Below are 14,031 nucleotides of genomic sequence, written 5' to 3' on the forward strand. Positions count from 1 at the left end.
GAATCATTTTCAGGTTAGGTCAACAAGCAGAATCCAGCAGGATTCCGAAGACAGGTCAGGCAAACAGATCAGAACGGGAACAGGCAGGGTCAGAGGTCCAAAGGGAGAACGGGTCAGTATCAGATAATCAGAAAACACTAATACTCGTCAGAAGATTCTCACCAAGGGCTTTAAGAATCTGGCACTAATGACTGGTTAGAGGGCTGGTTAAAAAGAAGTTGGAGTGGGTGGATCAAATGACTGGTAATGAGAAACTGAGCGGAGCTAGGCAGGTGAATAAAATGAGAAATAAAGCCATTCATCAGCAACAAGATCATGACACACACCTAACAATGATAACAAAAAGTGACTGATGCATCTAGAAGAAGAAAGGTTGAAGGATTATTCACTGAGATAATTACGTAAAATAATTAGGTCGTTCTGTTACCGAAAAATAAATCAGACAAACTTGAGACATTGCCTTCTAAACAGACCTCTGATAGTAACCAAGACTGTCTTACAGTACTTTCAGAGATATATGCAGGTTTTTTTTTTTTTGCATTATTGTTTGACCTCACTGCATTGTTTCCAAGGCTCAGCTATTTGATCAAAAACTGGTGATGGGTCCGGCAACACCAATGCATGGCATAACCCTGTGTCGGTACACGTATGGGTTCAAGAAAGAAAGTTGATCTCATATTTGTTTTAATTTTCCAGTGTGTCATCCTGTTCCTCTCATTTATCACTTATCTGAATTTAAATAAAATTTCTAATTGACTTTTAGTTAACTGTTTTCACTGTACTTTTTGTTTAGAATAAATCAACTATCTCCTTTTACATGTGTACTTAAATTTTTACATTATGATATGTTCACAATATTTAGTGCATCTAAAAGCCTTATAAGGCTCAAGGCTAACGCAAGGCTAAAACAGACCGAACCAATCACAGTTCAGGAGGTGATAGTTTGTGCTTGTACCAGAATTACCGATACTGTAGCAGTACTTCTTTTGCAACAGTCAATATTGCTGCTCTAACAGAGTGATGCTTAATGATGCCCTTTATTATGTCTTGAAAGAGCTGGATATATCTTTCAAATTGAATCAACTGTATCTATAAGAGCTTTTCTTTTAAAACAAAATGTTAATGTGTCACATTTGTTGTCCTCTAAATGGTTTTAACTGCTCTACCAGCTCCTTTCCAGACTGATACACCTTAAGTATGTTGTATGTCAGTTTTTGCTAAATGTTGAGGGTCATATTAAATTTGCAATTCAACATTAAAACCATACATCTAAAATCTGTACCCAGTTTTATCTTTAACTTCAGTTTTCGTGTTCCATAGTATTTCTTGTGCACTCAGGTGCTCTGAGTTTATTAAAAGCTCTCTATGGTTTTTTTTTTTTGTTCTAGACATCATTTGTTCATGTGATGCAGGAATGCAGAGTGCATGTAGGGGGCACAGTCTAAAGAAGGTAGCATGCTATGCATATTAGGGATGGGACGATTTATGAAAACCATCCGAACCGTTCGGTTCGACTGTCTCGGTTCGGTTTGTGTGTGATTCGTTCGGTTCATGCGCTGCTCCTTTTTCTCACAGGCGAATCGTGTACACTCCAGAGCAGAAGGTGGCGGTACTGCGACCAAAGCCAACCACCAGTAGTAAACAAGAAGAAGAAGAAGCAAAGCAGCTTAGCAGGGTGTAGCAGGGAAAAAAATCTGTTGTTGTGGAGAATTGTGTGGGTATGGCGAGTGGGAAAGAACAGGAGGTGGAAGACGCACCAGCAGCACTTTATAGGTCTGCTGTATGGGACCACTTTGCATTTAGAGTGACCTACGATGACAGCGGAAAGAAAGTTGTGGATAAAAGTGCAACAGTGTGCAAGCATTGTGCAACACGTTTTGTTTATGCTAACAGCAACATGACCAACATGTCATGCTAACCCCGAAATCCCTCATACTCAGTCAGCAACCCCCGCTCTGCCCCGATGCGCTCCAGACCGGCTGCTCAAAGCAAAGCCTACAGCCTCCACTGTGGCTCCCGTCCGCTCCCCTCTGAGTCCCTTGGAGATGGTAGAGAGCATTCGCGAGATGATTAAATTGAAAGCAGCAAAACATACGGAAATGATCCAGGGTTTCCGCGGATTATTTAAAATAATTACAATCCATTATTTTTTGGGGGATTTTTTCATTAATTTCATAATTTTTTATGGGATTTCGGTGTAACAATCAACATATTCCGAATCGAACCGAACCGAAAACGATGACCACGAAACCGTGAATCGAACCGAACCGTGGATTTTGGGAACCGTTCCACCCCTAATGCATATGTGATCAAGATATGGGATACATTTCAAACTTCAGTTTACTTTTGTGAACTCTGAAATGATGAAATACATTTTCCAGCCTTTAATAATTTCCTGTAACAATTTCCTGGAAAATTTTGTTGGACTTTAGTGCTGATATCTACTTATATTAACCACTCATCAAAGTGGTAAAGACAAAAGAAAATACTGTTCAAGTAAAGCTGATGAGCAAAATATTAGGAAGAAACTCTTTATGCATCTGAACTTGTCATTTTCATCAATCCTGTGTGCCTTTGGGTGAGCTGTTGTAGAGACTAAGCATATTTACATGGTATCCTAATTTATTTGCATCCATATTCTTTAGTGTTTTGTCTGTGTGGAAGACACAGCAGTGAGTTTGTTATACATTCACCACCATCCATGGTGGAACAGTGATTTTTGTGTCCCTGTAAATATTCCTTGAATTTGCTCTTCCCACGCTCATAGAGATAACCTGGAAGCTGAGGGTAGAAGCAGACAGGAAGCCTTAAGCCTTTTCTTCCTTCAAGTATATTCTATTAAACAGGATCCAAGAACCGACAAAATCTGATTTTAATCAGTGTTTTGTTTACGCTTTTTCCTTGTTTGTGTGTCTTATCCGGTTGCATTTCTGTCATAATCCTCTGGCATTTATCTCAGTGCCAGTTGGTGGGAAAATACGCTAAATGAGCCTGGAATGATGGCTATAGAGAAGTAACAATTTAACAATATTAAACATAAAGTGGACTGCTACTTAGAGAAGGAAATTTATTTTTTTCTCAACATATTTCCAATTAAATATGGAGACCAGGCTTTACAAATTAGATTGTGAAACATATGCGGGTAAACTTTGAAATAATTTTTTAAAGGTAAGGGCTCTCTATTCTAAGTACAGAAGCTGAGAGCGGTTGTGTCCCTCAGATGCTTTTTCACTGTGGTTTTCTCAAGAAAACAAGTTAATTTTCACATTATCTGAAGATAACGTACACTATCTTTAGATAACGTTCTTGTGATAATGAGATGATAATTTTCTCATTAGAAAGTCGTGTTTTTGTCATAACAAGATGATTGGTGTGTGTTAAAACTGATAACCTCCTTATATATCACAGCAGCAGGAGAGGATTTATAAGTATAAGTCATGGCAGCCTCTGTGTAATTTTGCAAATAATCCTGTGCTTAACCTTTAGGTAACAAGATGATGTTGTTGGTTCGATAATTTGCTTCCTCTTTTGATTCATAAGCAATTAGAACTATGCCTCCGGCGCCTTTGTGCCGGGTGTTTTTCCGAGCAGCCCCGGTGTAACGCCTGTAACAGGTAAAAGATGCCTTAACCCCCAAAATGAGTCCAGATGAAAGATCTTCATTAAAATAAAACATTTGTTTCTACTGTATTCCATGCAATCCAATCATCCACCACGACCTGACAATGAGTAAAAACAAAAAGGAATCTAAAAAACTGATTATTTGCATATACTGTGACTGCAAAACTACAGACACCACAGGCATGGATGGACTGGGTATCCAGGGCTGTTGGTCAGCCTCATTCATTACTCATACAGGTTGATCATCTCGTCATCTCAAGAAATCAATAAGTGTTTTCTCATGATAGTGAGATAATTGTCTTGTTATCTCGAGAAAACAATTAATGGTTTATCCATGATAACGAGATCGTTATGTCATTATCTTGAGAAGGCAAAGGGGAAAAAAAAGTTGAGTAAGACCGCCTTTGGCTTTTGTACTAAAGTTTCTTGAAAGAGGAAGATTTCCATCCATCCATCCATTTTCTTCTTCTTTTTTTTTTAACAGTGTCCAGTCTGGCAATGTGGCAATAAGAATAATTGTCTTGATGCCAAAAAGAGCCCAAAAGATTTTACTTTCACAAGAGGAGCAGTACGGCCATCCATCCACCCATTTTCTGACACGCTTAATCCTGGATACTGGTTCCTATCTCCAGCTGTCTACAGGCGGGAGGCGGGGTACACGCTGGACAGGTCCCCAGTCCATAGCAGAGAGAAAGATATATTTTTTATAAAATATTAGTCACTTACTTGAAGCTGGTACAACATTCCCCAAATCATCTCACTTAAACTAAGAGTAAAAATCTGTTTAGACACTTAAAAGATGTCTCTACTGTTCACATCTGCTGTGACATGACTTGAACAAGTTCAAGGAGGTTCTCATGCAAAGATTTATTCACTTTTAAAGTTTTCTATTCATTGCTTTTTTTTATTGCTTGGCTAATTGTAAATGATGTCAGAGAGCATTATGGAAAGGAAGAAAGGGATGAAATGTGATAGAAATCCTGAGATCTTTTTTTCCTTTAGTATTATGTCAGACTGCAGTTCCTGAGGACAAATCTCTCACAGACTTTTCCTGACTTGAATTCCAGTTGGAATCTCTCCATAAAAAGCCCGGGCTGGCATTGGACGAATCATAGCAACATGACCCCACGTGCCCCACAGACAACTGCCTTTGTCTCTAAAATGGTAAACACTGTCATTCCTCTCTGCCCCAACACCTCTGAGTGTCTGGCAGTAGTAAGAAAGACACTGGGGTTTGAGTTGGATCTGCTTTGCGATCATTTTTCTCCGATTCAGCATTCCAAGGCTCGTGGTGGCATTTTTTCTGCATCAGTCTAAGCAGAAACCCATTGAATTATGTTGGCTAGCAGGAATGTGGGTATTTGTAAACATGATTGAACTGTCAGTGCATCTTAGCTTTGATTTACTCTTTCTCAATTGTTACTACAATTCCTCCACATCTGTCTTTCAGTTTTTTCTCAGGGTAGATTTTTTCCTATATAACCTGCCTTTCACAAGCAATGGAAAAGGTAAATGAATAGACTCAGCAAACACAAAATGTAGTCGCCATTCTTTTGCCTTGCTTTTCACACATTCTTAGGCACAAACACAGAAACCGACTCGGTAACATCAACAGACTGACAGCGGATGAGAGATTAGGGAGACAGAAAGGAGGACAAACAAAGAGGATGATAAAAGAAAAGGTGTGTCCGAGTTGTCAGTAGGAGTGAACTGCAGTGCTTCACTTTTTTGTCCCTTTGTAACTCTATAGCCCACATACTAATGTCCTCTTTTGGTTGCATTTTGGTTTTTGCCCTTTGCATTTTTCCTTTAGATTCTTCAGTTTTTATGTGTTTCTATTTGGTTCCTATTTGTTAAAAGCTGGATTGTCGCTCAGCCACGTGTCACCCAACTACATTCTTTACTCAAATTAACATATAAGAACATAGAGAACAGGCTCACCAGAGTTAAGCGAGGAGTTTTTGTTAAAAGAACATTAAATCAATAGATATATTTAAGTCATAAGAATCCCAATCCATTCATTTTCTATACCCACTTGATTATGTTTTGTGTTTTAAAAAGTGGAATTTCCCAGGTATCATTGACTAATTTGCAGGTTACCTACTGGAGAAATCACTAACAGAAAGTTAAAACACACAGAACTGAGGATAAGGAAAGACTAGGCAATTCAAGTGTAGATGTTTGTTAAAACAGATCAGTACCTAATATCATTGAGATGTATATGCAGTGTATTAACATAGCATTGTATCAATGTAACTAACACACATGTAAGAATTGCATTACAACTAAAGAAATTCCAGTTACAGCAATGCCTTTTTTTGTGCCAGCAACAACCATTTTATACCAACTAGACAAAATTAGTAAAAGATTTTGCTGCTCTATTAAGACTTAGTTTGTCTAATATAGACACTAAACTGCTGTTTTTGCTGTTTTGTCCAATTCAAAAAAAAGAAAGGAAAAAAATGAAGCAATCTTGAACTAAATTATTCAGAAACTTTTAGGCTTACTATAAATCCAAAACCACAGTTTGATATCAAGTGGATAGGATTCAACTGATCATCATCATATTTAGCTCAGCTTTAACAGTGCAGCAGATATCTTTAGAAATGATGGCTATACATCAAGGAACGGCTTAAAAGTAAAGCACAAAGAGCATATACTAACGTTAACTTTTTTGATTCTTAACATTTAATTTCCCTTTTAAAACAAAGTATTTTTGAATTGAATTGTAATTGCATAATGTTGACGTAGATTCCCAGTCATCCAGCACATGACCATATAAGGGCTTAAAAGGAATAAAACTGGCCTTAAAAAGCTTTATCAGTACTGTACTAAATTTCTTTCTTTCTTTTTTTTTTGTGGAAAAATGTACACTTATCCAAATGTTTAAATTTCCATTTGGCATTCTTCTATGGTTCAGTGAACATTCTGTGAAAGTGTTATTCCCTACCCGTAGGGGACAGTTATCATATCCCAGTTAGTTTTTAGCTGTGGTGTCAAAAGTACACACATTTGTTACTTAAGTAGTAGTATAGATACTTCAGTTGAAAAACACTCTGGTAAAAGTTGAAGTATCAACTTGACCTCTTTACTCAAGTAGAAGTGAAAAAGTATGTGCTCCAAAAACTACTCAAAGTATAAAAGTATAAAGTAACCTTTAAAAAACCAGCCGCTATATGAATTGAAAGCTTAATTTTACAACTATTTGGAAAAATCTTTCAGATAGGGCCAAGGATGAGGGAGGTCTTGTTGGTCTCCGTCTCCTGATACGCTCTCGCCTGTATCCGACCTTTCAGACATTTCAACATCTTTTTCTGAATCCCACATTGTAGCATGGCATAGACAATTCACGTTTGCAGTTTGAAGAACACCTGCTTGCTTCTGATGATTTCCTTTAGCTAACCAATGAGTGTTTGCGTTATATGACTCATCCAATTACACTAATTTTCATTAGATGTGGGTGGAGCCAATGATCTGCATTGGATGGAGCACATGATGGGAAATAAATATTTAGAAACATTAAACTGAAGCCAAGAGTAACGAGTAACGTTTGTTTTAAAAATGTAAGGAATAGAAAGTACAGATACTGGTGTGAAAATGTAATGAGTAGAAGTCAGAAGTAGGAAGAAAAATAAGTAATGGAGTAAAGTATAGATACCTTAAAAGTGTACAAAGTATTTGTACTTCGTTACTTGACACCTCTGGTTTTTAGAAATATAAATACATTCTCAGAATGGCAGAATGATAAAAGTCTACATAGATAGGCTGACTTTTAGCTGATTTTAGCGAAGTTAAATGGAAAATGTCTGTATACTGTATCTGTATGACAAAATGCAATATTGGTCAATTTTTAAATAATATACAATTATACTGAATATGATTATATAGCCGTATAGTTTATTACTGTTTTGTATTCACATTCTAATATACACAGGTTTAAGGAGGTCGACTGCATCAGTAGTTTCGATTAGATAATTCTGAGTCTGTCTTCTAACAACGACACCAGGAAAAGAATAGGGCAGTTGATGAAAATGTTATCAAATGAAAAATCAGCAACTAATTTATCGACGGACTTCTGTTTTAAATATTTGAACTAAACAGATATATTTTAAATCCCCCCTATATGGACTTGTTTAAAATAACTTACATTTTCAGATAAGCTGCTAGTCTGCAAGTGCCCTGAATATGTTTTTAATCTCCTACAAAATCACCTGTGAAGGACATATGTGTTCTACAGCTTAAAGCACTGATAATAATAATGTTTTGGTGCAACCTCAATGCAAAAAGAGCAATTCTGCCCTTTTAATATTTTTTTTTTATTCTGAAGCTGATTTACAAAAACATAGTGAAAAAACACTTTGATAATGTCGTATAGAATTTTGTGGATGCCGCTTTCTACTAAATGCATGCAACTTACACCATTAATGCAACAAATCATCTTCATCTTACGTGTGAGAAGAGCTGAAAAAGAAAATGTGTGAATGGAAGGGGGAGGTGTGTGTGTGTTGAGGGGGGGCATCTGTCGACGCTTCAGTGGACAAATGCCTTGCTTGACAAATGTCTGGCCAGAGTAGAAACATGAGAGGATGGTTCTTTAGCAGGAGGGGGGAGAGTAAACTCAGAGGAGATAAGGAAGCTTTGCATGTAACCTGCTCAGTGCATTACTTTGTGTGGTGGACTAAAATGCATATTACATGCTTTCTAAGGTTTTTTTCAGAGCACAGTGTTCAATTCTCCTTATGGTTTTCAATTGGTTTTGTTGCAAACCTAATAAAATATGATTATACGAGTGTTTAACCAGTGAAGGTGATCAAAGAAAAAATGGCCATATGTTATCCCTGTCCCGTTTGTAAAAATAGCCAACATGTCCAAAAAAACTCCAGCTAATGCTTTAAAGCTGCAGTTTAGGAGTGAAGCCCTGGCCTGGCCCCGCGGTTTTCGGTCAGCCGCAGCAAGGCTCCTGATTGGTTATATGTGCAGTATAGGAATTCAGCCTAAACTCCTCCCCTTTGTCCTCCACCTCTTCCACCCAGTCCCAGACGTTGATGTACAACAGCATTCCCTGAGCATGCACACATGTCTTACTCGCTTTCTCCTATGAGAGAGGGGGCTGTAGAGCAGGGAGTTTTAGACATTTGAACACACAGAGCATGGAGAGGGAGAACAAGTCAGGAGACAAAGAGAGCACTCTCTGGATCTCTGGTGGTGTGAGTCAGTGAGTGTGTGTGTGAGGAAAAGAGAGGGAGAAGAGAAGGAGGATTTCTCCCTCTTTCTTTTTGTGATTCTGAGAAGGGGGAGGATCTGAACCCTGCTAAAAGTCAGAACCCCTGCAGGAGTCCACAAGACCATACACTCTTAAACACACACACCTACAAGAACACACATCTCCAGTTTATCTACAGCTTTTGTAGACTCACCGAGTCACAGCAAGGGATCAGGACCCAGAGCGAGGAGAGGGGAATTATTCGGACTTACTACTTGTTGCTCTCTGCTTTTTTTGGGGGGGATTGTATTGAAGATGATTTTCCTTCTAACCTCCCACCGGCAGTGGGACCTTGTCTGAGGTGAGCTTTTCACTTTGCTTTGGAATTGTTTTTGCCTTTCCTGCTTCTGCATCTTTTCTTTTGGAGCCCATGTGAGGTATGGCAATGTACGAGACACAATCTTGTTCAGGTTTTCCATTAAGATTTGTTGTCTCATGAAATGTCAAGAGTTTTCAGAAACATTACTGCACTGATCTGTCAAAGAGTATTGAAAAAAGTTTGCATTTAGCTCTTAATTTCCATTGGGAGAAAGGGCTGTTGACACAAAGACCTGCAACATGTGATCTTAGCTAAAAGTGTGATATACAATATAAAAAAACAGATCTTAGATTTGGAATCAAGCACGACAAACATCAATTTGTGTTGCTTTTTTTAACTTTTCCAAGTGTGTTTGTGGGAAAGGCAGAGGCAGTGTTTAAACGCTTTAGTGGTGTGTAGTCTTCATTTATCAGCTTTTGCATGATTATAGTGTCCTTGTAGATAGCAATTCACTGGAGTGTGCAGCCCCACAGTCACTCCACCACCAACATGTGTTTACATGCTTCAGCTTATTACCTACACACAGGAGGGATCGGATTGTCAGCAGTTTAGAAAGTTATTGCTTTAGACTAAAACTTCTATGCTTGGTGTAAAGTTCAACTGTAGTGTTCTAATATTGCAGCCTCTCATCAATATTCTACTCAAACTTTCCAGCTTTTGTACCATGGGATTTTGCCAAAGCTTAAGGATTCTTCTTATTCAACTAATGGGACAGTGCTTTGTGTCCATTGAACCGGGTGGGCATTGTTGTCCTATTATTAGCGCGAGGCAGGGCCGGCCGGCAGCTGTGGGGAAGGAAGTAGACTCGGAGCAGCCGGAGAATAGGGATTACTTGGAATGCCGAGCGGGCGTTCATAGTCTGACTGCTAGACTGGCATTCCTAAGGAAACAGCAGAGTCAATGAGGGAGAAGAAGAATGTGTACAAGCAGCGGAGTAGGACTCAGTGTGTCATAGGCGTAAAGGGATGACACAGGAAAAGGTTGGAGGTTAGCTGTGATCTGGACAACAAGCTCTGTTATTGTTGTAGATTGCAGCTGTTGTTTGGCTGCTGGATGACTTGGTTGCTGATTTGAGTGGACAGCTGTGGCTAAGAGGAAGACTTCTGCTTTCATAATAACATAAATATCAACAATAAACATAAGGATTTATTGAGTTTGTACTAGACTTTAAATTTTTAAATCTCTAAGTGATGCAGTATAAAAACAGCTAGTAAACAGTCTGAGCTAAAACCAGCAAAATCAAAATACATATAAACACTGTCAAGTCTTCTAAAGAGGAAGGTCTTCAGTACTTCCTTGAATCTGACTGTAATCGTTGGTATCCTCTATCATGCCTTTAAGATTCAATTTAAAGAGTTTAAATGACATTAGGGAGTACACCTGAACTATGAATTTCTCTAAATGTGTACAGTTATATCGAGTTCAAAATGAGCATGGAAAGATGCATGATGTGAATACTGGTGTGGGTAGAAAATACACTGATAACTGCTTTGCACAACTAACAGTGCTTTGGAAAAAGTACATAAAGCCATAACTTTTTTTACTTGTTTAATCTTTATTTATGTATTTATCTTATAAGGCAAGCTTAAATTATACATTATCACACATTTATACTGGGATTACATTACCATACATGTAGCTGGATTCTGCTAAATTACTAGGTAGCTTCCATAGGGAATTGGTGGAGCTTGATTTTATTTCACACCAAGGGGGAATTTAGACAAATGAATAACGCAGATTGCAGAATTGCTTTGGAAAATATTTTGAATGATATCCAAAACAATCTATTGCATCTGTAACGCTTGTTAAAGGCTAATGACAAGGAACTGACTATATAGATGTAGAAAGATGTTACCAGAAGAGGGTTCGTTGAGGAGCCCGAGGTGTGAATAATCACAGAGACAAAAATAAGGTTTAACTAGTTTTGTATTAAAGTGGCCAAGACACACACAAAAAAAAAACAACAAACACACAAACATTAATAACAAAACAGTTTTTGATTAATTGTCCCCAAGGTTCAGTTAGGTTAGATTGTTAGTCCATACGCTATGGTAATCCAGGGTTGGGAAGAGAATAGTTTTTATCCTTATAGGAAAGAAGAGTCTGTATCCTACCGCACAGGTAGAGGTCTTAGCTCGCCATCTTCAGTTGAATTAGAAGAAAAAAAAGTTGTTATGAACCAGATTGTAGTGAGGGTGATGTCCTTTTTCTGGCATAAAAAAAAAACCTGACCGTTGAAGGGATGACAAGTTGATCTCCGTCTGTGTAGTGGTATTAATGAAAGACAACATGAGCGGTTTGGCCCAAGTTGTGAGAGAGAAGCGAGTCCAAAAGACAGCTTATAATATTAGATCTTTAGGAAGATCCAGTAGCTTTTTTTTTGAAACGAGACGCCAACAGAGCATGCAACAGCCACAGGTGGGGAATGGAGGAGGGAGTGGCACTCTGACTCCGCAGGTAAATAGAGTTGGGGTGATGTCGCACAGGGCGTGGCCCGTCAAATTAAAAGGACTTAGGAGCTGAGGGCTACACGTTCCCCCCCTGAACTCATGTACGGCCCTGTACATGCAGCGGGCTGACGGCAGACGGCTTGTTTACTGGTAAGGGAAGGTTGGACCTCATCAATTTCAACAACATAATTAAAGGCGGTGCTTAGTCCATGGAACAAAGATTGGATACTTTGGAGCAGTGGATGGCCCAGCCTGGAGTATTGGAACCGCTCAGGAGGACGACGTGTTCGGATAGGTCGATGGCCTGGTGGTTCGGACCCGGGACTGGACAATTCAAGCTCAGAGGGTGAGTCAGATTCAGAGACAATGCTGACGGGGTCTGGAGTTTCCGGATCAGAGGAAGCGCTTTCTTCAGGCTCCAGGTTAGCAGCAGGTCTTAAGTCTAAGTGAGTATTTACAGCTTCAGCTAAGTGGTCAATGGTTTCTTGTGACGATTCAGATTCCGGTTCACTCTCAATCACACGAGGCCCCACTTCCATCAGAGGTTCTTCAGTCCGGGCAGACTGTGGTTGCTGGCCAGGCGGGACCACAGCTGACTCAGCCGGATGAGCAGAAGTGGGCAATTCGATTATGGATGTGAATCTGACTGGTTCTGAGATGGAGAGAGGTTTAACAGGAATCAGTTCTTCTTCCGACAGGATATCTTCACCACCATCATCAGGAGGATTGAGAGGTGTGCTTTCTGACGGTAGGGAATGTGTCACTTTCTGTTTGATTTGTTTGGCAGGGGCTGAGAGGAAACCACAGGGTAATAGCAGGTCTCGATGGAGTGTACGTACAGGACGGTCCTTGTTTTCTGGCTTCACGGTGTAGACTGGAAGTGGACTGGCTCTTTTGATGACTGTGTACACATCTGGCTCCCACCGATCAGCAATTTTGTGTTTTCCCCTTATTCTCACATTTCTCACCAGCACACGATCTCCCACCGACAACTCTGAAGGAGTGATGTTCTTGTCGAAACGGGTTTTGTTTTTCAGCATCAGCTTCTCAGAGTTCTCAATGGCAATTTGGTAGCTTTCTTCGAGGTGGGCTTTCAGCTTTTCAATGTACTGAGAGTGAGAGGAGTGCGTTTTCTCTCCCAATGGCAGTCCGAAAGCGAGATCTATTGGGAGGCGTGGCTGACGTCCAAACATAAGCTCATAAGGGGAGAATCCTGTGACATCGCTCCGGGTACAGTTGTACGCATGCACCAGTGGTTTTACAAAATCTCTCCAGTGTGTCTTGTCGTGATCATTCAAAGTTCCCAGCATGTCCAGAAGGGTGCGATTAAACCGTTCTACTGGATTACCCCGAGGATGGTATGGGGTGGTACGGATCTTGCTGATTTCTGCCATTGCACAGAGTTCTTTGATAATACGGCTCTCAAAATCAGGTCCTTGGTCACTATGGAGCTTCTCAGGGATGCCGTAATGTACCAGGAAGTTGTCCCATAAGCACTTTGCTACGGTCTTCGCTTTTTGGTTTGGCGTGGGAACAGCGACTGCATACTTTGTGAAGTGGTCAGTTATCACGAGTATGTCTTTGGTATTGCTCCGATCAGGTTCCAACGACAAGAAATCCATGCATACCAGTTCCAAAGGTCTTGACGTTTTGATGTTAACCAGCGGAGCTGCTTTGTCTGGCAGTGTTTTCCGTCGGACACATCTTTCACAGTTCTTTATTTTGTTGTGGACATCTGCAGACATACGAGGCCAGTAAAACCGGGATCTTGCAAGGTCAAGCGTTCTCTCAATGCCCAAGTGTCCCATCTGATCATGCAGCTGGTATAATGCTTCAGAGCGACATTCTTCAGGTAGCACAAGCTGGTATGTGGTTTCACTCCCAATCTGCCTTCTCCGTACAAGAACATTGTTGTGGAGCTCCAGTTTTGTTAGTTCTCGCAGGAGTAAAGGTAAGTCTGGAAGTTCGTCCCTCAGAGAAGTAGGTGGACTTTCTCCTCTTTCCAACTGTGCAACAACATGCTGTATGACGGGATCGGTGTGCTGTTTGGCTGCAATTTCATCAGGAGAGAATGCAGGTATGACGGGTGAGGCAAACTGTATGTCATCAACAAAACTGTCTGGCAGACTTCCTGGATCAGTGGTGAGTGTCTGGACCAGAGCAAGAACTTGGACTTCAGCAGTGGAACCATACACAAGCTGTCGGTCACAAATGGCATGGACTGTGTGCTGGTCTATGGAGACAGGTGAGGAATCTTGTAGGTGATGTTGGGTGAACCTTAAAATTCTCTCACGCTCTTTTTGTGTCAGGTGGTCATCTGGCAACACCTCATGCGGTCGACGAGAGAGACCATCTGCGTCAGCATTTTGCTTTCCTGC

The 14,031-nt window shown here is 40.1% G+C and overlaps 1 protein-coding gene across 6 annotated transcripts in view; it reads left to right on the top strand.

Annotated features, from left to right (window-relative positions):
* The window catches only part of LOC119796473 (disabled homolog 2-interacting protein-like), a 212,698-nt gene that overhangs the window by 36,929 nt on the left and 161,738 nt on the right, over window positions 1-14,031 (top strand). Inside the window, exon 1 of one of the 6 annotated variants that reach the window (XM_038305051.1) lies at window positions 8,700-9,185. The exons of 4 other annotated variants lie outside the window; for them this stretch is intronic. The gene's annotated coding sequence lies outside the window, so the exon portion shown is untranslated. Of the gene's footprint in view, window positions 1-8,699; window positions 9,186-14,031 lie in introns of those variants that run through there. One more of the 6 variants, XM_038305050.1, reaches the window with a different exon arrangement.

The sequence above is a fragment of the Cyprinodon tularosa genome, unplaced genomic scaffold (assembly GCF_016077235.1).
Source record: "Cyprinodon tularosa strain WSP-4 unplaced genomic scaffold, ASM1607723v1 ctg55, whole genome shotgun sequence".
Classification (NCBI taxonomy): domain Eukaryota; kingdom Metazoa; phylum Chordata; class Actinopteri; order Cyprinodontiformes; family Cyprinodontidae; genus Cyprinodon; species Cyprinodon tularosa.